Genomic DNA, 22,744 nt, shown 5'->3' with positions numbered 1-22,744 from the left:
TTCGAGGAACACCACGCGATAGTTCGGGTCCCTGTGATCAGTACCGCAATGTGTGGAACACCGTGAGTCTACGTTACTTCTGATCAGTACCGCTACATGAGAAATCCATGGTAGTACTTCACTAGCGATGAGTACCATTATGAGAGGCCGTTGACCTGGACCCCTTTAGACAAGCATCGTCGATTCAGGATTGTGCTTTGGTCGGTTTTGTTTTAAGTTCATGATTGTTGATCGTCGTCCTTTTGAATTCTAATCTGTGGATTGATTTTTGAATTATTTTTAACTTTTAATATTGTGAGTTGGATCCAGTGATTATTTAACATTCATTATGTTTTGAATTCTCGTCACTGGATGAAATTTAGACTGTTAAATTGTCATTACATTCAGTCTCATTTCGTACAATTAGGGACCGATGTCCTAGATGTTAGGGCCCTTTAAACAACAATGATTTTTATTTGGCCGATACCTTAATTTTTGGATGTATCGCATCCCTTCCATCTTCTCCTACTGAATAGTTTTAATAAGATGATAGGTTCCCAGTTGTAATTAGTCTTAAATAGATTCATGTCTCTGTAGCTCACTGTTCAGGAACTGTAGACAAAACGAGAGAAAGTGGGGGATAATTTGCTGATGATGGAAGAATATAAGAATAAAGGTAGGGATATATCTAACAACCTTGGCAACTTGCTGGCGGTCACCGGGGCGAGGCCACAGGTCATCCAGAACCCAGCTAACAGGCGATCGTGAAAATATCGTCGGCACGAGCACGACGTAACAACCAGCTTTCGTAATGTGGCCCTAAATTATATTCTTTAGCGAAAGGCTCTTCAGAGCACTTAGCTGCACCTGGAGATCACTGGCCTTCAACACTTTGAGCTGACTGCACAGTTTGCTTTTCAGTGGTCATTTCGGGACTTTCCATGCTTTCCATGGGATATTTGAATCAAGTATCTTTAGAGCCTATTTGAGAGGCGATGATTGTAAATGCGGCTTCACGTCAGGTTTCAGTTCTGACGAAGCTGCCCGTAGGCAACTCTTAATAACGAGATACCGTGTACTGTCACTGAAAACCCACTTGCTCGCATGACTTCCTGCGGGTCCGTTGGAAGGACGATCGGATTAATTCAACAGTATCCTCTGTAAAATAAATGGAGAAGTTATCGTGTATGCGGATGACACTGTTGTCAATAGCAGCAAATCTCTGTGTAGAGCAAGTGTCCTTCACGACCATGCTCAACGACAAGAAATCTGATCTCAAATTGAGTAGGGCAGGAAACATTCATCACCACGAAGAAATTCTTTGTAAGGCCAGATCTCAGTCTGCAGCTACGAATCCGCATGATCCGGTGCTAGGTGTTCCCTATTCTCCTATATGGATGTGAAAGCTGGACCCCGGATCCAAGCACTTTGAAATGTATCTGTATCGCCCTCTCTTGTGCATACATTCGATAACGACAATTCCAAACGTCGAGGTCCTTCAGCGGAGGAAAAATCGAAAAGAAGTGTTAAACAAAGGATAGCAATGAGAGGCGAGCGTGCCCATTGGTAGACGGAGAAAGGACATTCGAGATAGCAGAAGAAGCTATACATGTTGCATTGTCAAGATCTACGTGGATCGCAAACCTCCGTACGGAGAAGAAGAATGCACTAAGTGCGCGCTTGGTGTTGCGACCTGCCGGTCTTCTCAAGTAGTCTGTCCAATTTCCTGTTTGGTATGTCCGCAAGAACATGTTCAGTTGGTGGCAGTTGATACTTGATGTAGTACAAGCGTATTAGACTTGAGTTCCGCGAAAGAAAGCCCACCAGCTTTTGCTGTGGAGTCCACATGGCTACTGCCGGACTTTCATAAGAGAAATGGAGAAACACGCTAGGATAGATTTCAGGCGGTTACAAGAGTTGAAAACTGTTACTTTAGACGATTTTCCTGACTCTTCTAGTCAATTGCGATCTTATTTGATGGTTTGAAACATAGCAGGTACTACAAAAACCAAGCTTGGGGTGAAAATAGCAGGGGAAACTAATACAGGCCATCAAATTTGCCCATAATAATAATAATAATAATAATAATAATAATAATAATAATAATTTCATGTGGCTATTTCTAGCTCAGTGCAACCCTTGTAAGACACACCTTCCGATGAGGGTGGGTGGCATTTGACATGTGTAGGTAACTGCGTGTTATTGTGGTGGAGGATAGTGTTGTGTGGTGTGCGAGTTGCAGAGACGTTGGCGATAGCACAAACAGCCAGCCCCGAGCCAATGGAATTAACCAATAAAGGTTAAAATCCCCGACCTCGCCGGGAATCTAAGCCGGGACCCTCTGAACCGAAGGCCAGTACGCTGACCATCCAGGCAACGAGTCAGACTAGTTTGCCGATGATCAAGCTATAGCTACGGGTACTCAAAAACTTTATCCAAAATGTTGCTGTAGCTGAATGAAAAAGCAAAGGAATTTGCTATGAAAATGAGTTTTGATAAAACAGAAGTTTAGTAGCAACCCACGTGATGAGCATGTACACAGATCATAAGGGAGTGCCACACTGTTTACAGATAAACAGTCCCTCATGTTTGGTCTTGCGCTGTATCGTGCTGAGACCTGGACGTAAACATATTAAGAAGCTAGAAGCCTTTGAGATGTGGTGTTGGCATCGGCTGCAACGGATAAGTTGGGTGGAGAAGACACTGAGGTCCAAGAAAAGACAGATGTCGTCTCTTTCCAATCTGACTTACCGTAACTTTCTTGGATGGAACATAGGCCTCGGCATAAAACTGTGTTCATGGAAATGCCAGGGAAACTTCCTCTGGAAGACCAGAAAGATATTCATGATGACTTTCTTGTGAACTCAGGATGCAGAAGCCATGCAGATGCTGAACATACTGCATATGATCGGCCGAGTTGCAGAAGGCTGGTCGCAGGGGAAAAGCAGTCAACAGACTGAATTTTTTAAAAAAAGTTACTACAATGAACGCGCGTCGGTCGATCAATCGATTACTGCTCTGACTTGTCGCTATAACCATTCTTCTTTATGTCTCCACATCTGCTCACAAGTTCCCATAATTTAGATATCTCTTACAGTAGTACGTTCTCCCTGCCTTCAAACATGTTCAGTGGGAATTATTCTGGTGATGTGGTCTACAAACTCAATTATCCTCTTCCGAAGAATCGGTCGGTGTTCTCATTGATTTCCTTCCCGCAACCCAAATTTTAGGATCTTTTCCCTAATCTATATTTTGAAGGCATCATTCCATTTAAAATTTCGTTTTGTTGAAGTCTAGATCACACCAATGCACTCATGACAAATAGCGAATACAAACTGAGGCATTCAGTGATTCCTTTCGACATTCATGCAGCTTTTACCAAACGCATAAACCGTGTGACGGGTACCATGTGCTTCAGTGCAAGGAAAAGCTCAGCTCTGAACAAAACAATCTTTGCTCATCGTGCGAACAATTAACCTTTGTCTTGATATGTATTGACATTACTGCTAGTCAGTAAATGTTAACACGGTAATATCGTCTGCAAATATTACTGTGTATTTTTGTACGGTTTATTTTAATGCCCCTTACTTTTTGCCGCAGTCTAGGCCTACCAACAAACTGATTAGGTATGGTGTTAATGGACAACCTTGTCTCATATGAACCTCTGTCGATGGAGGGGGAGCCATCTCGCAAGCGGCTGTGCGGATTGGGTGACGTATCTACCAGCTTGCATCCAGGAGACAGACTGTCCGCACCCCTGAAGATGGTTTTCCGTGGTTTCTATTTTCACACCAGGAAAATGCTTGGACTGTGCCAGTGCCTCAACCGCCTGAGCCACACAGCGCGGCGGTTTCGTATCTTCATAGAAGGTAATTGATAATTAAAGTTAAAGATGATAAAACATTGAATGCCCTCATCATTTTGATCGAGTACAGACTGAGTTCGCCTTCAATGGTGGCGTACCTTGAGAGCTTCACCACGACGGGACGAGGACACAGCCCCTTAAAACAAACACCATCCCAGTGTAACGTGTAGATGTGGCTCTTATTAGGAAGCAAATCTTAAAGATATGCCTCCTGCATTGGAGTTCAGAATTTGGAAAGAGCACGGCAGATCAAGCGCACGTTCGGTCAATCACAGTGAAGGTTGTAGCGTCAGTCATGCCATGGCCACAATGCAGATCTAAGGGCAGTTTCTTAATTTCCTACTTGTAAGGGGAGAAATAATGTGGATTAGAGCCATGCAACTGTTGGCTTGCGTTCGGGAGATACTCGGTTCCAATCCTACCGTCGGCAGCGCTGAAGATGGTTTTCCGTGGTTTTCGATTTTCACACCAGGAAAATGCTTGGACTGTGCCTTACTTAAGGCCAGGACCATCTTCGCAGATTTGCATATAAACATCACAGACACAATATTCAGGGAGAGTACTGGTTAACTAAAGTTAAAATTATATTAGACAGGCTGGGGTTCGGAAATTATTGGGAGAGGGACCTCGAGAGGCTGGATATATCGACGAGTAAACTAATTATTATACGACTCAGGGATATTCAAAGACCATGGTTGGTATCCGAATGTAGCAGTAGGGCGACCCTCGCAGAATTCAGTAGGATAAGTTAGGGTATGAATGTGAATAGAAGAGAAACAAGAGGTTTGATCTGGTGAATTATGGGAATTTATAAGAATAAGGGATGGATTGACGAGAACGATACAGTAAGGTGCCTTCTCTGTAGTGAACATAGAGAAGAATCTCACATGGTGAAATCCTGTGAAGAAACCCTAGCGGAAATGTTTAAATAGCAATGGACGAGATATGGTCTGAAGATCAGCATCCAGAAGACTGAATTTATGACCAATATCAAGGAGGCCCCCTTCTACAATTCCTCTCACAGACGCTACCATACGAAAAGTACCTGCAGTTAAGTACTTGGGAGAATGGATCTCTGCGAATCAGAGCGAGAACCCAGCCGTAGATGCCAGATGTACCAAGGTTGAAAGGGCTTATCATTCGTGTCGTAGTATCTATTCATCTAAGTGCCTCTCCAAGAACCTCAAGCTCAGACACTACAACTCGGTAGTCAAACCATCAGTTCTGTATGCTTCTGAGTGCCTTGTAATGTCTAGAAAGCTGGAGTTAAAAGAGAGGAAGATCCTGAGGATATTAGGACCAATCAGAGAGGAAGGGGGCACTTACAGAATCCGCCATAATGATGAACTGTATGAACACCAGGAGGACATCGTCACGTCTATAAGGAAAAGGCGCCTGACCTTTTATGGACACTTGGCCCGTCTGGATTCCGAAAGACTCACCAACAGGATATTCACAGTAACAGGAAGAGGCAAGGCTTCTAAGAACAAATGGACCACGCCAGTTAAGTCAGATATGGAACAACTAGATATCCCACTGGGACAAACTCATGACCGACTACTGTTCCGTGAAGCCATCCGACACGGAGTTTTCCCAACGTCCCTTACAAGTAAGACTACAGGAAGTAAGTGGACAGCTGGGTCATAGTCAGCAAATGAAGGAGTATTGGAAGAAGAAGAAAGCAACAACTTTACCCAAGAGTAGATATGAGCCCCGTGGTACTCAGTAGGCCTAAACGACAAAGAAGAATGGACGAGATATGTTAAGCGAGAATGAGAATGCGTAGGCTAAGTAAAGAATGGTATAAGCCTAGTAATCTCGGTAAGTTATTTATTGTAATTAGACACTTATATAAGACAGTTGGAGGATCCTAGAGCAGACTGCGGATAGGTAAATGCTTGAGTTGTGAATCGGTTAGTTAAGAATCCGTCAATAGTGGTAATTGGTATCATGAGCATCATATTGCGTTGTTAGTACTGCATAATGTAATTTGTTGTTGTAGTGGTCCAATGTTCCTTGCTCAGCTGGTGGTGTTCTGTAGTCGTTGAGCGCTCTCTCCGCAGTGGGGCCGATGAGGTAGATGTTAGGCCCCTTTAAACAAGAAGCTTCATCATAATCAGCTGTCCGCAGTTCAGTTACTGGGAATGAGAGTTTCCTTTGCTTTTCATGCATGCATGAATTGTATTCACTCCGCTCATTACCCATAGTGTATGTTGACATTTTCTATTCCTTTCCCACCCCGATGTTGACGAGATGTAGCGAGTCTTTTGTCCATACCTGGTGTTCTTTGAAGTGCCAAGCCTCTTCTGAGTGTTAATAGAGGATGGTTGTCCCGTTGTACTCAGTCTCATTCGGTCGTGCTTGTCATTCTCGAGCAAAAAACCAGACACTTAAAAGAATGCAGTGTTAAAATGCGCGCTAACTTGTTTTGAATAACCGCTAAATGGTTAAGTGGTGTGTGGAACTCGTGTGCTAACTTTCTGTTGTGAGAAATCCAACAACCTTTTTGTCACTCAATTTCTTACAGTAATACCACGATCAGTTCCTTCCAGCAAGTGCGCATCACGGCAAATTATCTGAAGACTTCCTTTAATCTCGTTAGTGGCACTACAGAACGTGCAAATGGTATATCATTTTCCGTCTGGTGTAATCGTGGATTAGACCGAATAAGTTTATCCGGATCACGTTAATCTTGGTACGTCGACCGAATTTGTGGTACCGGGCGAATTGGTCGTGCGATTAGGGACGCGCTGCTGTGAACTTGCGTCCGGGAGATAGTGGGTTCGAACCCCACTGTCGGAAGCCCTGAAGATGGTTTTCCGTGGTCTCCCATTTTCAAATCAGGCAAATATTGGGACTGTATCTTAAGGCCACGCCTGCTTCCTTCCCACTCCTGTCCCGTCGTCATAAGACCTATCTGTGTCGGTGCGACGTAAAGCAAATAGAAAAAAAAGTGGCAAACATTGAGCTGAAAATGGTTTTAAACCCAAGCTGAATGCTATAAAAAATACATTTTACAGAAGAAAATGTAATTGTAAGACTATTCTGAAATGATTTTCATTTATAATCAATGACTTTCAAATTGTAGATTTTGTTTCCTTCACAAAATGCTCTTGATGTCAAAAATTCGGTTTACGAGTTGTCTGTGAATCCGATTTCACTTTGAAACAAAATAATATTTCCTATTTGTGTGTGTTTGTGAAAGTATGAAAAATCCAGTTCTAGTTCTTCAGACAAGAAACTCAATGTTAAAAACATCCTAGCGACGTGAGCTACGAATTTTAGGTAAATAAAATTTGTATTTATGTGTAAGAGGTATATATATTTATTCCTAAAAATTAGAATCCTTTTCTTAATCGTTATCCGCTCGATTAGATTAGCACTTTACCTTTTTCTACCTCTGCTAGCGCTAATGTGAGTCAGTGCAGAGTTTCACTTAAGCCCTTATAACTATATTCGGCGTGTTCCATCTTCATTTCACAGTGAATATTTTAATCCAGAATATGCGTCTTAATAACTAACTAAATGGGGTTGTTACTACCACACCACGTGCTCTTAATATGAACAGAAAAACAAGTGAAATGTTTCCACTTTTTATTCAGAACGACTGTAGCCACAGCCCCCTGTACAGCGCGTGGTAATTCATATTTGTTTGTTTGTTTGTTTCAGGAGGCTCCTCGACACGTGCCAGTTCTTCACATACCACTGAGGTGAGCTTCAATACGTATAGACTATGTAACACGTTGTGGAGGGCGGACGTACAGTAGTTCAGTTTCTCATGACTCGTGCAAGATAACTCTCTCATTGCTACTAGTTAATTGTGGTAATGTTTGGTGATTTTCACAATTGAAGAAGTTGATACCAATGATGGCTCTTACTTTGGACTGCCGCATTTGCTTTTAAAGCAAGAGCCTTGCTGTTGCTCACAACGGTAACCTAATTTGATAAAATTGAAAGTTATTCGGTACTGCTGAAAATACCTAAAGTATAAAAACTCGCTTAAAAATAGTTTAATTTACCCCAGAACCTCTTTGTAAACCACGTTTGTGGTGATGCCTTTTGGGGCTAAGATGACCAGGCTGCTTTGAGAACATGCGGCATGCATCTCTACACTCTCTTCAAGTAGAAAACAAAAGTTGTGTTTCTTCATTTTAAAAGAAGATTCCAAATACAAATTTTCACGTCTGTAACATGTTAAGTTTGAGATGTACTTTTTCAATTCAATATACAGGTTTCCTCATTTGTAATGCAGATTCAAAGTACCGATGTCTTTAACATCTTCAGTTGTTGAGATATATGTATCGTCATAGAAGGAATTCGACTCCTTAACTTCTTTTTACTCCCTTCTCAGATCTTATGGACTTTCCGATACAAAAATACGCGTTTCTTTATTTTGAAAGGATATTCCTGACGGCAATTTTTAATGTCTGTAACATGTTAATTTTTTATACTCGTTATAAACATTCTCCGCATTTTTACCTTTTAACCCCCTTAAGTGGATTTTCCGAAAACAAAAAGTAGGAGTTTCTTTATTTTTAAAGGAGATTCCGAATACCAATTTTCTTTAAACTGTTCGGTTCTTGAAATTTATTTATACTCCTAAAACTTCATCCCCCTTCATTGTATCTCCCTTAGTGACGGAATATGGAATAATCCCCCCCCCCCGCCTTGGTGAGCGCCTAGAGTGTAATATAAATGTATCCCCAAAATTTCATTTTTTTATGTCGAGTAGTTTTTGCTGGACGTTGATGAATCAGTCAGGATAATGATGTCGCATCTCAAACAAGTAATTTGATCGGTAGTCTTGATTGATTCAGCCCCAAAACTAAGTTCTCTATCAGACATCTCACGTAGTTTGTTTGCGCATTGTTTTACCGATCTTTTTATTTAGATTTGTAAGCAATTAGACTGCTATTAATGTTGAACGGAATGCTGGAGGATTATGAACTCGGCAATGGAGGGTAAGGGAAGTGGGGGAGAACAAGGCTGTGATAAGACGTGTGGCCACAGAGCTTGTGGAAGCGCTTGGACAATTGAGACCAGCACACTGAACGCTGAAAGGCATATCAAACAAAAACTCGTTTCAAATTTCACTTTCTGAAGATCGAATCTTAAATATCTTTCAAGAAATGAAATTTAAATTCTTAGCGATTAATTTATTTGCATATAACCAATAGTTCGAGAGACGTCTGAATTGAATTTGGGAGTGCATCGAAAGGGGGGAACTGGCTACAGAGTTCTTCAGGGAAGGGGCCATCAGTTCATTGCTGATTATCGAAGGAGAACGGAGCAGCACTGGGACAATGCTACGAAATGAATTAGTTCGTTATTATTATTATTATTATTATTATTATTATTATTATTATTATTATTACGATGTTTTGTGGATTTGCAGAGGTGAAAGAAGGTGCTGGCTGGAATAGGTCTCAACTACCGAATTAAAGTTAATTTAAAACTTTGACAAAGGTTATATTTTCAACAGACAACAAGGTTTAACAATTTTCATATAGACTTTCAAAACTCAACAAATAACAAGTCAGCAACAAGCCAAAATCAGGTACAAGGAAATTACAAGATTTCGGGGGTTATTACCAAAATCTGGGCTTCAAGCCCCAAGTATAATTCCTGAGCTCTCAGCTCACAACTACCATTGCTGAAGGGCATAAAACCCTAAGTACAAGGAGCACTTGCTCCTAATTACAGTGTTAAGAAAAAGAGCAGACCCGCTCTCAATTTGACAAGCCTATCAAAGGCTACAACAAACTTCATTTCTATCTGCCCTTAAGGCACACCAAGAAACAGGGGTATTTGATACCCAACCTACAGGGCCTTTACATGAGGAAAATAAAACATCAGGTTTAGTTACTGGCCCATAATACAAAATAGAATGGAGGCGAAGCTTGCACTCCTAATACACTTTTAAAACCTACTTGGCACTAGGCCGCTTACGCAAGGGCTAATCACATACTAAGGAGGTGACACGATAAGAAAACTTTATTACATTACGAAGAGAAGAAACACGGTTATGAAAACGTAGTCACCTCAAAACAATATGAGTGGGAGCTCGAGAAGGTTAGGCACTCTCTATCCCGATTTGTAGTTACAGAGACGAAATTTTACCAAATGTCTATTACATTTTAAAGATAGGTTACATGAGAAAAGTTTCGAACCTGCCCCGAGGGTTAAACTGCTGAGCTAGCAAGAAATAAAGTTATTAATCGGCCATTACCGTGTGGATGAACTGCTGCCCGAAGAAAGAGGCGCTTTCCTCCCCCTGCTACATAATCACACACTAAGCAAGATGTCGATGAAGTGGCCCCGAGACAAGAAAATCAGCAGTTTATATACCCTCGTGGAACATTCGAGACCTTTCAAGAATGAGTACCCACACCCCCCTCAACTTTATTGGATAGCTTAAAGCAACATCTCCATATCGGAGAAGACATACGTTATTGGTCAAAAATTAATGAGAGAAATTCGGGATTGGCTAAATTCAAAACAAGCGGGTAGAAATGATTAGTGTTGCCTACCCACAAACCACAGAACAAAATTTAGTAAGGTCAAAAACTTATGAACACAAAACTTCAAGAAGGTTAATTCCTTTGCAACAGAGTGCGTAATCCTAGTTTTTCTCTGTAGACATCTAGAAGAGAATGTCCACACTTCTTGATACGGAATAAACAAACACAAATCAAAATAGACACAGTTCAGAACACTACAAGATTACCAAATTTACAGTAGTGACCTCTTTTAAGAAATAGTAGAATTAGTTCAGTTTTCAAGGTTCCAAACTTCTCCTGTAGAGGAGTTTAAATTGGCGCAATATTTGAATGAGGGGCATGAAGGTGTACCGCCCGGTACAATTATTATTATTATTATTATTATTATTATTATTATTATTATTATTATTATTATAGTCACAGTATAGCGTGTAACAGGATAGGAAAATGGACTAGCGAAAAATACTGTTATACAGAATTTCCTTTAATATTTACAAGCTGACGTTTTCGGAGATTTGTCATATTTACTGCATGGAAATTTAATTTGTCATTTCTATACACATTTTTCTAAAATAAATTTAAATATATTTTTGTACGAATACTTGAGAACTTAGAAGTATAAAATTACCTCTAAAAGTATATTAAATTCCTATAATACTTCAAACACGCGATATTTCTATCGATTTCTTCTTAATGAAAATTGCAAAACAAGACAAAAGGATAGAGGTGGGTCTTGAAATTCTTCTTCCTCCTCCGCTTCTTCCTCGTCTTCTTAAGGACGGTGGAAGAATGACAGGAGAAAAGGTAGGGGAGGGTCTCGAAATTCTTCTTGTTACATTTCCGTACACCAGAGTGCGTAACAGTAAAACTAATTGATTTCTAATTTCATCAGCTGGGTAATTTGTTGGCTGCAGGTCACTTTCTTGTACGATTAATTATTTTTTCTTCAACTTGGCGTAGAGTCTACGTTGTACTGCGAACTATCCTATAAGATTGATTCCTGCCGCTCCTCCAAGGCCTCCTTGTTAAGAGCCCTCTATATGTCTGGCCATCCATGAATATCACAGCCTGCACCGTTGCTAGGTAACATTGGGGCACACATCTTGTATCGCTAATTTCGTGATGCACATGACAGCTAGCCATAAGACATACTTACCCCACCATAGTAAGTGTTGACCGAGCGAGTTGGCCGTGTGGTTAGGGACGCGCAGCTCTGGGCATGCATTCCGGACATAGTTGGTTCGAGTCCCACAGTCGGCAGCGCTCAAGATGGTTTTCCGTGGTTTCCCATTTATACAGCTGACAAATGCTGGGACTGTACCTTAAGGCCACGGCCGCGTCCTTGCCACTCCTATCCCATCGTCTCCATAGCACCTGTCTGTGTCGGTGTGACGTGTAGGAAATTGTAAATGATGTTCCAGTTCGTACTAATCATGTGCCTATCAGTTGCTGCTTTGGAAGAAGCAATCACGCTGTACGGAGGCTTATCGCAGAGACCATGGCATCCACTCGCCCAGACACGGTAACTCATCTGAGGCTCGCTCTGAATGCATGTTAAATGTGATCATTTTTTAGATGATACAGTACCGCTATTCGTAAAATATTCTATATGTATATAGTTCATCGTAGGATCTTGTGAGAGAATGACTTTTTCTCTACTTTGGCCCCTGAACAGAACTGGCCCAAACCATTGAGTCGTACTCTTCTCAATCCTGAGGTTGCTGGGTAACATGCATATCTTCCAAACGTCTTCTTTCTTCGATCAACAGCTTTAAGTGGCAATCGGTGTGCTTGTCTTTACATTGCGCTAGGCCTTTTGTTCTTTCTACATTCCAGTTTCGTTTCTAGCACGGTGGCGCACCAAACAAGTAGCAAACGAAGTCGTTTCTTCTGTGTAACGTGCGTGTCTCACTTGCACTTTCGAGAATGTTCTTCGCCAGCACCACATCTCAAAGGCCTAGAGTTACAACACTTACACTTTTCGCAGTGTCCATGTTTCTGACGCGTAGCTTCAAACACTCCATGCAAAACTTTTCACCAAGTGCTTTCGTAGCTCAATGCCCATGGTCCAAGAAATTATTAGACTTTTCGCCTGTGCAATCAGAAAGTTTGCTTCTCTGTACATTTTGCGTCAGATGTTATCAAGCCGCAGACGAAGAATACATCCACGGTATCTTGTGCCTGTCGTAAGAAGCGAATTAAGGGGGCTACCAAAGGACAATCTGATTACTACCATTAGGCTACGCGATGAACGCCATGGGTCCACTACTACATGTGCCTGGTTGTTTAGAGCAATAATCACTACTAGCGAAGGAACTCGAACCGCTATAGCCTCCAGCTGGATGTGATAAGGATCAACGGGGAAGGATTAGTATGGGAGTAGTACCATAATGTGTGATACACCGCGGTTCTACATTGCCTGTGATTATTTCCACAACGTGAGGAGCGTTAGTCTGCGTTGCTTGTGAGTGGTTCCATTGTGTGTGATACATCATGGGTCCACATTACCTGTGATTGAGTGGCCGGTGAGCTCGATTTTTGACCAATTTACATAAGAGTCATCAGAGTAATTGAGGCATTGTGAATTGGATCCCCTGATTGTTTCACGATCATTCGTCTTGGATTCCAGTCAGTGAATACATGTTGCACCTCGTACCATTAGGGGACGATGACCTAGCTGTTAAGGCCCTTTAGATAATCAATGTTATCAGAATTCCTAATTCCTTTACTTAATATAGTTTATCTCAACCCACTGTCATTATCCCTTTTGGTGCTTTTTCCATATCATTTACAGTTTATTCTTGGGGTATCTTGTGTATCGTTTTCCCTCTGAAGCATTGAGTATTCTCCTATACTGTTCTAATAACCATGAAGTGGCTAAAAGGATCAAGTATACAAATTTGCCGAACGAAAACATGGATCATTCTCAAGAATGACAGAAGGAAGATGAATGTCTCGTCTCGTGTCAGTCCTGATCATGGCGATTGTCCCTCTCCTGTCATCTGGAGCGGTTGTTTGTAGACAGTGTGTGGTGTAATTTGTCGCTACTCAACTTTCTATAGGCTGCTGTCCTACTTGTGGGGATGGCAAGGCCGGGTCAAAGTTCGTGACTGGTAGATAGGAATGTGCCAAGCCTCGTGTCTTCTGCTACACAGCAAGTCTTCACACCCTTCTTCTCCCTCTCGTCGAGTCTATCAACACATGGACCAAGGGATCGCTGTTCGGATTGGAAGGTGACTGTAGACCGGGTCTGCTTGTAAATTCTCACTGGACCTCGAACCGGCCCTCAAGAACCTGGCTACAGGGCTCTCGACTTTGGAGCGTGGGTTTGCGACCATGGGTCTCCTAGCTGAGCCCTGCTCCTCAGTTTAATCGATCCTATCCGGCCTCCCTTGGTCAAGTATTATTCTGTACCGAGCCACTCGGTATTAGAGCATTCGAGGCTTAGACACTCTTGTATTTTTACGCCTTTCGTGGCCCTTTAGCCGATACCTTCATGTTTCGAAGTATCGATAGAAGATGAAAGCGAATGGGTACACGGTTCGGGTCACGTAGCTGTCGGCTTACATTCGGGAGGTACTGTCGGCAGCCCTTCAGGATGGTTTTCCGTGGTTTCCCATTTTCACATCAGGCTGTTCCTTAAACAAGGCCACGACGGCTTCCTTCTCATTCCTAGACCTATATGTGTCGGTGCGTCGTAAAACAAACTGTAAGATGTATTACATTCGAAACACGGCACGTTGTAGCGCTCCCTTGAAAATAAGGGATTAGACATCCCATAGCTCGTATGGGGTTAGAGGGCGTCTGGTGTTCGTTGTGCGCGTTCATTAGCTTGATGACTTTCGCCTCCCTGTTCTTCATGAACTCACCGTGTTGCCTCTTCCGACCACTTTGTGCCAGTCCTGCTGCGTGTTTATTTGCTGAGGTCCTGATTTATCATGTTCAGTTCAGACTCCCTCTGGTTTCCTTCAACGAGTTTATTCTCTTATTTTGGGAATTTATGACATTGAATAATGTGTCAAAAAATGTCAGACTTCTCCTACGTACAGTATTGAGGTCTCCAGTTCGCATTTAGATCCAAACTGGATTTTCTTGTTTGGGGCCGAAAATATTCCTAACAATTTTATGTTATTGATTTTCAAAATTAGCAATTGTAGAATGAACTCTTAAAATAATTATTACTATCGTTGCTGTGAGCTCTCAGACGAGGTATTCTCGTAATAAAGAAGACGCAGGAAGCGGCGGGAATTGGCTGAGTTCCTCCAGCAGCGTAGTTAATACGTCCTGACGAGCGGGAGAAACGCGGAGTTGTGAAGACTCTGCCTCACGTTTGAACTCAGCAGGAAATTCCTCAACAACGACCGGGAAGTCTAACAGTAGAAAATATCAGATACATAAATAAATAGAAATAGGCAGAATATTAGTATTCTTCTTGAATAGTTTCGTCCAAATAAGAAGCACGTTTGTTTTTGTTTCTCCTTCCTCTCTGTGTTCAGTCCATCGCGTGGGCTTTACACAAAATTTGTGTTTGTGAATTTTATTTCGTCTTGAATGGTTTCTTCATGAATGCCAATTTGTTAGATCTTCACTGATTTCTTTCCAGCCAATTACTGTAATTTTTCATTGATAAGGCTAAGTTTCAAACTTTTCTTCGTGAGCCTGTCATTATCAGTTCTGTATAAGGGACGATAAAATTGTAATAGCCGTTTCTTGATGGTATCTGTGATTATCTTTTTCTGTTACTTCATAGATTTCATGCGATTTCTTTTTCATCCAAATTCCATTTTCGCATTTTGGTCGTAAGATTGTTCTGAGAAATTTTCCATCTTGTTTTTCATTCATCTTTATTCGAGATCAGCCACCAATTTAAGATGCATAAAGTGCTTCTGTTTTAACTACTGTGTTGTATCTGTTCCAAGTGATTTTGTATGCTCTTTGAAATTCTACAATGATTTCTTTGTTAGCTGACTGATTTAACCCTGCTGGTCCAATAATTTGACCTAGATACTTAAATTTGTCTACTTGAGCGATATTTTCATATTTAGTGATTGTTGAAGGATGATCTAATCCCTTCAATATACTTTGTCTTTTCATAAGAAATTATTATTCATTCATAGATAATTCCCTCGTTTACACACTCTACCTGCCCTTCTGTCACGCAGACTAGTGCCACTTCTCTTCGAACTCTCGCCAAAGATCCTTAAACGTCTTTAGCTTCTCCTTTCTCTTTCTTTCACCGAAATGTTCTGTGGCTTTTCGGGTGCATCCTTCGGTACTGCTAACTTTTTCTATTTTGTTCTGTCCTGTATCTTTTCCGCCTCGACACCCAATTATGGTAGTTCTTTGTGCACCCCGTGTAAGTCACCCATTCTGTGTTTTCCAGTTTTTTGTAGTACAGTACTAGTAGTATCTTGTTGGCCAACCTCTCTTCATTCACCCTCGCGATGTGCCCGTAAAAGGTCAGCCTCCTTCTTCCCGTTGTCACCGTGACTTTTTATAGATGGTTTTATAGACTTCGTGCTTCGATCTCAACCGGAAAGTTATGTTGGTAATTTGAGACCCAAGATATTCTTGTCAGGGTTTCTGTTCTACAAAGACACTTCATTCTCATCGCTGTGCGGTAATGCTTTAATTTGTCTTCAATGGAGATCCACTGATAGGTGCCGTGGCATAGCCTGAAGGCCATCTCCTTTACATTTCCATTGCGAGTGAGAATGCCTCCCACGAACGCGATGAATGTCCCCAGACTGAGTTACAATTCTTACTGCCATCAGCTTTGTCAGTGTATGAATGTCATTTTTAAAAGGAAAATCTTAATCCATAATAATAGTCAGCCGTGTGGATGTTGGGTTAACGTGCCTCTGTCTCTTACTTGGAAATTCGGGGTTTGATACCAGTCGAGGGATTTTGAGGTGATAAATGCTCATCTTTATTTTCCAACATGGCGAGTAGATGGGAGCCCCAGAGCAAACATTACCCTTTTAGTGATGGGTTTCCGTGGTTCACCTGATGAGCCTTGGCGGGGTGCTGCATGCTCGTCGCGGTAACATGTGCAGCAATGTCTCACTTGACGAAGACTAGGGCCATTACATGCCGTTCACTTTTGATCGAAGTTCTGAAATGAACTTTAGTCTAATCTTAGATCATGTAAACTTGGTTTAGTGGTGACGATAGAACATATCAACAAGGGGGAGGGAAAAGAACAATTGTATCGCATAGAGTACCAGCCCTCGATCCTATTTCATCTTAATTTGTCTCGAACATGCTGAATAGAGGTCTTAAAACCTCAATCTCTCAGTCTTGGTTCTGCTTTCATTACAAATCAGCATTTGGAAGCTGCTAGTAAGAGGATTCGTAAACACTCTATTCGACGCCTGATTTCTTTCATTTCCTTGTTAAGACGTAGCCTTGTTCCAGGTTTTGGTGATTGAAATCTTGTTTTAAATTCTTTGACGTTGACTTCATTGTTTCTGTGTTGAAATATACGAGATCAGGACCAGATTCAAAATCTCACATCAGAATAAATAACAAAACCTATAAAGCTAAAACCACAAACGGTACATCATCCTCGGCAAGAGGCTGAGACTGTCCAATTGGGAGCGTGGGTTGGCGACCAGTTCTCCTAGCGGAGTCTGGCATTTCTTCCACTTGTCTGACTCCTCACCCTTATTTTCGGAGTTCGGCTTCATCCTGTATAGAAGGGCTGAGTGGCTCAGACTGTTGACCCCGACTTAGCAGTCCGGTGGCATTTGAATGTGCTAAAATACGTAAGCCTCCTGTCGATATATTTACTGGCAATTAAAATAATTCCCGTGAGACTTGAATTCCGGTATCTCGGCGTCTCTGACACCTGTAAAAGTAGTTAGTATGTTCGCTCTTTATAAACACAGATTTCAGATACGTGCCTCTCACCACTGTGCTCGTCTTCATTTTAAAGGTAAATGCTAGTGAAAATGAATCTATCTCTAACCTGACTTCATACAGGTTAACGTGAGAAAATTCTCTACTTCAATTGGACAGTGTTATGCAACAAGGAACCAAGTCACCGCATGTTTACTGTTATCTAATCTTACAGCTTGTGCGTCTTATATCTTAAGAGTATGAATGAACAAAGGAGCGTTCTTTGTCAATGCTACCTGGTAATTTACAAGTTCACATTGTCAAATAAAATAGAAACCAACAACTTCTGGGTAATGCAATCTAACCTACAAAGTTCATAAAATAACATTCACATTTTAATATAGCTTTAAGGGGGGATGTAATTGGAAATGCAAGCTTTTCTTTAAAAAATAATTCCAAGCAAAGTAATTGAATTAGGCATGACATTTTGTGTGTGTATTGCTAAATAATTGTAATACATGACAAAGTATGAGATCAAGTATGACAGGTGTAAGGCATGCAACAGTTAAGCCCTTTTTGCACGAATACCATAACAGGAATTCTAATGATGCAATTCGACATTTTTTTACTGTATGAAACTATCGCTATAGCATGAATACTGAAGTACAATCAATTACATATGCACGTTAGATTTTTAATTACAAATTGTTGAACTTATCGTTGCAAAAATGAGGCTTTTTCATCATATAATACCCTATAAATAGAAATGTAGACAAGTGAGCATTACAATTATAGTTCCATATGTTCCACAATGTGTTATGAAAAACCCCTATAAACATAGCCCTGGGATTTATAGCTTTTGAGAAAAGGCTTCAGATTCTGCAAAAAATGCATATTTGAGAAGAGTGCATTTAACATTTGGTTACCATATTCAAATATGAAAATACTTAGCATTTTCTCAAAAATTATAAATCCCAGAGCTATGATTTTGTTCACGAGTTCATTACACACTGTCGAACATACGGAACTATAATTTTAATGATTTCTTATTCACCTTTTTATTCATAGGGTGTTATGTAATGAAAAATGACTTAATTTTTGCAATGATTACTGTAACTTTCTTGTAAAAACCTAATATATACCTTCTATAAAATCTATACGCAGTGCAAATTACACTATGCAGAGCACAGAAAACATATTTCTAAATAATATATTTTTGACACCAAAATCAGACCTACATCCCCTCCTTAATTTTCTTGGTATCTTTTCACATATTCAAATTTAACTCTATGGAGAAAAGATTTCTACAGAACTGGACAAACTGAAAAGTGTATAGTTAATCGTATGACTGACACAAAGAAAACGTTACATAGTTGAAGACGCTGTGATGTTTGGGACATCAAATTATTGAACTATATAATTAATTGATAAGATGTATATATTTAATCACTGGTAGGTCATTTTTAAAATATGTATATATATGTAGGGTTTTTTCATCATCCATTTCACATCATTTCATTTCTTTATACCGCGGCTACAACGTATTCTGAACGAACAACTTATTGTGTAAAGTATTTCAACATCATTCATATTAATAGCTTGCAGTAAATTTTCCGATAGCCGTAGTGAGGTGATGGAGTCAGCAGGCTAACTTGAGCCCATTAGCAGGAAATGTACGTCATCAAGGTTACGAGAGACCTTACCCTCTCCACCTTATGAAGACACAGTTGAAACAGTATGAACGCCTACTTTTCGAAGTTCGCTACCTGACGCTTTATTTCACCGGGAAAGTTCAGCCTATGTGAATGAACATAATGAAGCAAGATTATGGATTCACAGCAATACATAGAAGGGATGAGACCTAGAATCTTGCTGGACCATGTGATATGGTTGATGGAGGGAGATTTTGACGGCTATATACTCTTCGACAAGAGCTGGAGAGGACATTCGGACTCACACTGGTACTCGTACTCTTGGAAGACACTCTTACGACGATTCTACGTCTGCACATCGGAGAAGATTTTAACTTAGTTCACTTCGCATCTGAGTAGTATACTGCTCAAAAGTTACTCTCATTGGGACCTGTTATCTCAATGACGAGAGGTAAAGTCAACGGGAGACCGGTTTTGACTGGTATAGGGCAGGAGATATTTTGTTATGAATTTAGTTACGCTACACTTCCGTAATACGGAAGAATTCAAGTGTATTCTCTCCATGAAAGTAACCCATGGTGGTTTTGCTATTAAAATTAGGACTCATTACGACTTTATGTAAGGAGTACAGTAGGAAGTGTTAAAGGCAGGAAAGTCGTATTACAGCTAGTGTATTATGCACAATGCAGAAGTAGGACTGGAACCCACAACTAGAGATGACTACGCATGTACGAGAGATCCTTCAATCATCAGCTTCTACATAAGTCTACAAATGGTGAGCTAATGGCATAAATTACTGCAAGGCTTCGCACAACAGTTCATTTTCTTAGCGTTTATTTCATTCAATTTTTCTTTTATTTCCGTAAGTTCAGATTTCGTTAATACGTCGTTACGTCATCCTAATAAATAGTGTATTCATTTGTATTTTCTGAAATTATTATTAATGATCCTTAAATTCCAAGTTAGTGTACTTAGTGAATAGTGTTCCGTCACCCCACCCCTGGGAGTTTTTAGAGTCTCATTACGTATTATTACTATTATTATTATTATTATTATTATTATTATTAGTTATCAACTTTCGTTTTCAAGCCATAAGCTTGAAGGCTGGCGCCCTTGGGAAATTGTTTATGGAGAAACAATGAGATCATTTATTTATATTAATATTAAAGTGACCCGCCACGTTATAATTTTGTCACATCTGTGGGCAGAGTGGGTACGTCCTGGCACAAGATCAGCTGTTTTCAATTGAAATGCATGCAGGTTTTGGTGACGGTAACAAGGTACAGGCTGTTGACATCAGAAAGAAGTTTGGCCGACCAACAAAACAGGCTTTTTCTTCCCACCTAAACTTGTAAACCTATGGCCCCAAGGTAACTGAATATCGGCCGCCAAACTTGGAAGGTATAAAATCAGTAATGAACTTGACTCCATATAAAGCGAAACTATTTTATAAGAACTTTGTCAGATACGTGCAGTGGATGCACCGCTGGATTTTGAGCTAGAAGATGATGATTCAGGTTAAAAAGGAAAATAAACAACTTTATGCTTAAAAACCACCACTGAACATACTGGCACTTTTTAGCAACAGACTGCGTAAGTGCTTTTGTGCAAGACTTGAATGCAGTGCAAATTTAATGAATTCTACTGCAGTTAATGCCATAACGTAACAAAAGTAGCGAATATATTGTAATTATTTGGACACTTAAGAATTCAAAACCAATCATTTTTACTGTAAGTACGTGTCTCATTGCTAAGAAATTCAAATTAAATTAAATCATTTTTTTTTTGTAAATTATAAACTTTACATGTCTTATTCTTAATACCTAACCAAAACTGCAGAAAAGGAACACGGAACCATACAGTTGGTTCCACAAAGTTGAACTGATTCTCAGATTTTAAAAAAGAGGAACGAACCACATTTTAATCTGTAGAGGTATAAATAATTAAACTTGTGATAAATGTAAAATGGAATATACTTGGTAAGTAGACTGCTAATAATCTGTAAATTTTCGTATCCTTATGTTCAATAGGGACTCGTTACTTTAATGCTTTGTTAAAGCTGGATTTTCTCTGAACAAGTGCAGCGTGGGTTGGTTCCGTGTTGCTCAACACTGTCCAGTTTGACCTTAGATGAAGTGAAATGATATCTTATTAATGAAATTCTAAATTCAGCTTCAATGAAGTTAGATTTCATTGCTAGAACTCTTACTTTTTACGCAAGCGGCTCTAAGGAGACTATTTTGGGAACAAGGCCAACATTTTTTTTTTTTTTTTTTGCTAGGGGCTTTACGTCGCGCCGACACAGATAGGTCTTATGGCGACGATGGGATAGGAAAGGCCTAGGAGTTGGAAGGAAGCGGCCGTGGCCTCAATTAAGGTACAGCCCCAGCATTTGCCTGGTGTGAAAATGGGAAACCACGGAAAACCATTTTCAGGGCTGCCGATAGTGGGATTCGAACCTACTATCTCCCGGATGCAAGCTCACAGCCGCGCGCCTCTACGCGCACGGCCAACTCGCCCGGTAACATTTTTTTTTTTTTTTTTTTTTTTTTTAAGAAACCTGGTGATCAGCCTTCGCCGTGTACTTCGCAGGTTAAACTGTCAGAGTACGGAATTCCACGACTGAACAAGCGAAAGTCTCAGTCCTCATGAAGGATAATGTGGACTTCTGAGAGGCTTTGTGTCGGGCCCGCTTCTGGTCTTTGTATTAGAGATGGAATAGACCTTGCATGCCCGTCCTCGCTAACGACGACAGATTACAGCGGAAGTAATGCATTTTCTTAACCAGGTAGTAGAACTATAGGAATCTTCCGCACTTAGACCAATTTGCTGACCTCGCCTTTTTTATTTTGAAACAGCAACGATTAGTTGGTAGCGACTACTTGCGACATGCCAGGACTAAAGGAAGAGGAGGAAATACGTAACTTCCCTTAGCTCAGAGGAAGAGACGGATATTTCATGATCTGCTCTGGTGGTTAGTTCTCAGTTGCTGGTTTCTGAACATCTAGGAAGAACTACTTCGGCGTTAGATGTCCTCAGGTGGTGCCACCTAGACAGCCTTCCTAACAATTTAGACATTCAAATAATGCTGCTATCTAGGTACGAAATTGGAACGCTCCTAGACATCTTTAACATAACTATAATGGTATGGAGTGTCAGGATTTCCTGATTGCGCATCAGAACTAGGTATCTCAGACGGGATCAAACCCGTCACTCTGCTACTTGCCGGTTAATGAGACAATTGTCTGAAGACAGCTGACTCGCTCATAATTATCGCCTACGTGTGAACAGTTCGGTGAAGTTGTCTAGACAGACTGAGGACAACCAACTGGGCCCAGCGGAGCTCGGTATTGTCGGGACAGTTGGCGCCGTGTGAACGTGACACGCCAGTAGCTGTATGCTTATTTTGTGCCAGTTCGATTGTCTTGCGTGCTCTTGATAATTTAAATACTTTAATTTTTAAATCATTTGTACCGAGCTCGATAGCTGCAGTCGCTTAAGTGCGGCCAGTATCCAGTATTCGGGAGATAGTAGGTTCGAACCCCACTATCGGCAGCCCTGAAAATGGTTTTCCGTGGTTTCCCATTTTCACACTAGGCGAATGCTGGGGCTGTACCTTAATTAAGGACACGGCCGCTTCCTTCCCACTCCTAGCCCTTTCCTGTCCCATCGTCGCCATAAGACCTACCTGTGTCGGTGCGACGTAAAGCTACTAGCAAAAAAAAAAATAATAAGAATTTGTAAGCTGTTCGTGAAAGTAGGGTGGCGAAACTAGCATAAAATTCGTTGAGCTGTACGGTGATGTTTGTGGGACCAGCACGAAGACCTCTACAAAGACAAATGCTTGTCAAGCCGCACATTTCGAGATTACAGACAAAATTAACATTCAAGGATTCGGTGTGATTGAG

The 22,744-nt window shown here is 40.8% G+C and overlaps 1 protein-coding gene across 4 annotated transcripts in view; it reads left to right on the top strand.

Annotated features, from left to right (window-relative positions):
- LOC136873656 (uncharacterized) overlaps nt 1-22,744 on the top strand; it is a 482,836-nt gene that overhangs the window by 324,317 nt on the left and 135,775 nt on the right. For all 4 annotated transcript variants that reach the window (XM_067146729.2, XM_067146728.2, XM_067146731.2 and 1 more), the window contains one exon: nt 7,514-7,554. The gene's annotated coding sequence lies outside the window, so the exon portion shown is untranslated. The remainder of the gene's footprint in view (nt 1-7,513; nt 7,555-22,744) is intronic.

Source organism: Anabrus simplex, chromosome 5, assembly GCF_040414725.1.
Source record: "Anabrus simplex isolate iqAnaSimp1 chromosome 5, ASM4041472v1, whole genome shotgun sequence".
Taxonomy (NCBI): Eukaryota; Metazoa; Arthropoda; class Insecta; order Orthoptera; family Tettigoniidae; genus Anabrus; species Anabrus simplex.
The sequence above is the reverse complement of the archived record's forward strand: the minus strand, read 5'-3'. Positions and strand labels throughout refer to the sequence as shown.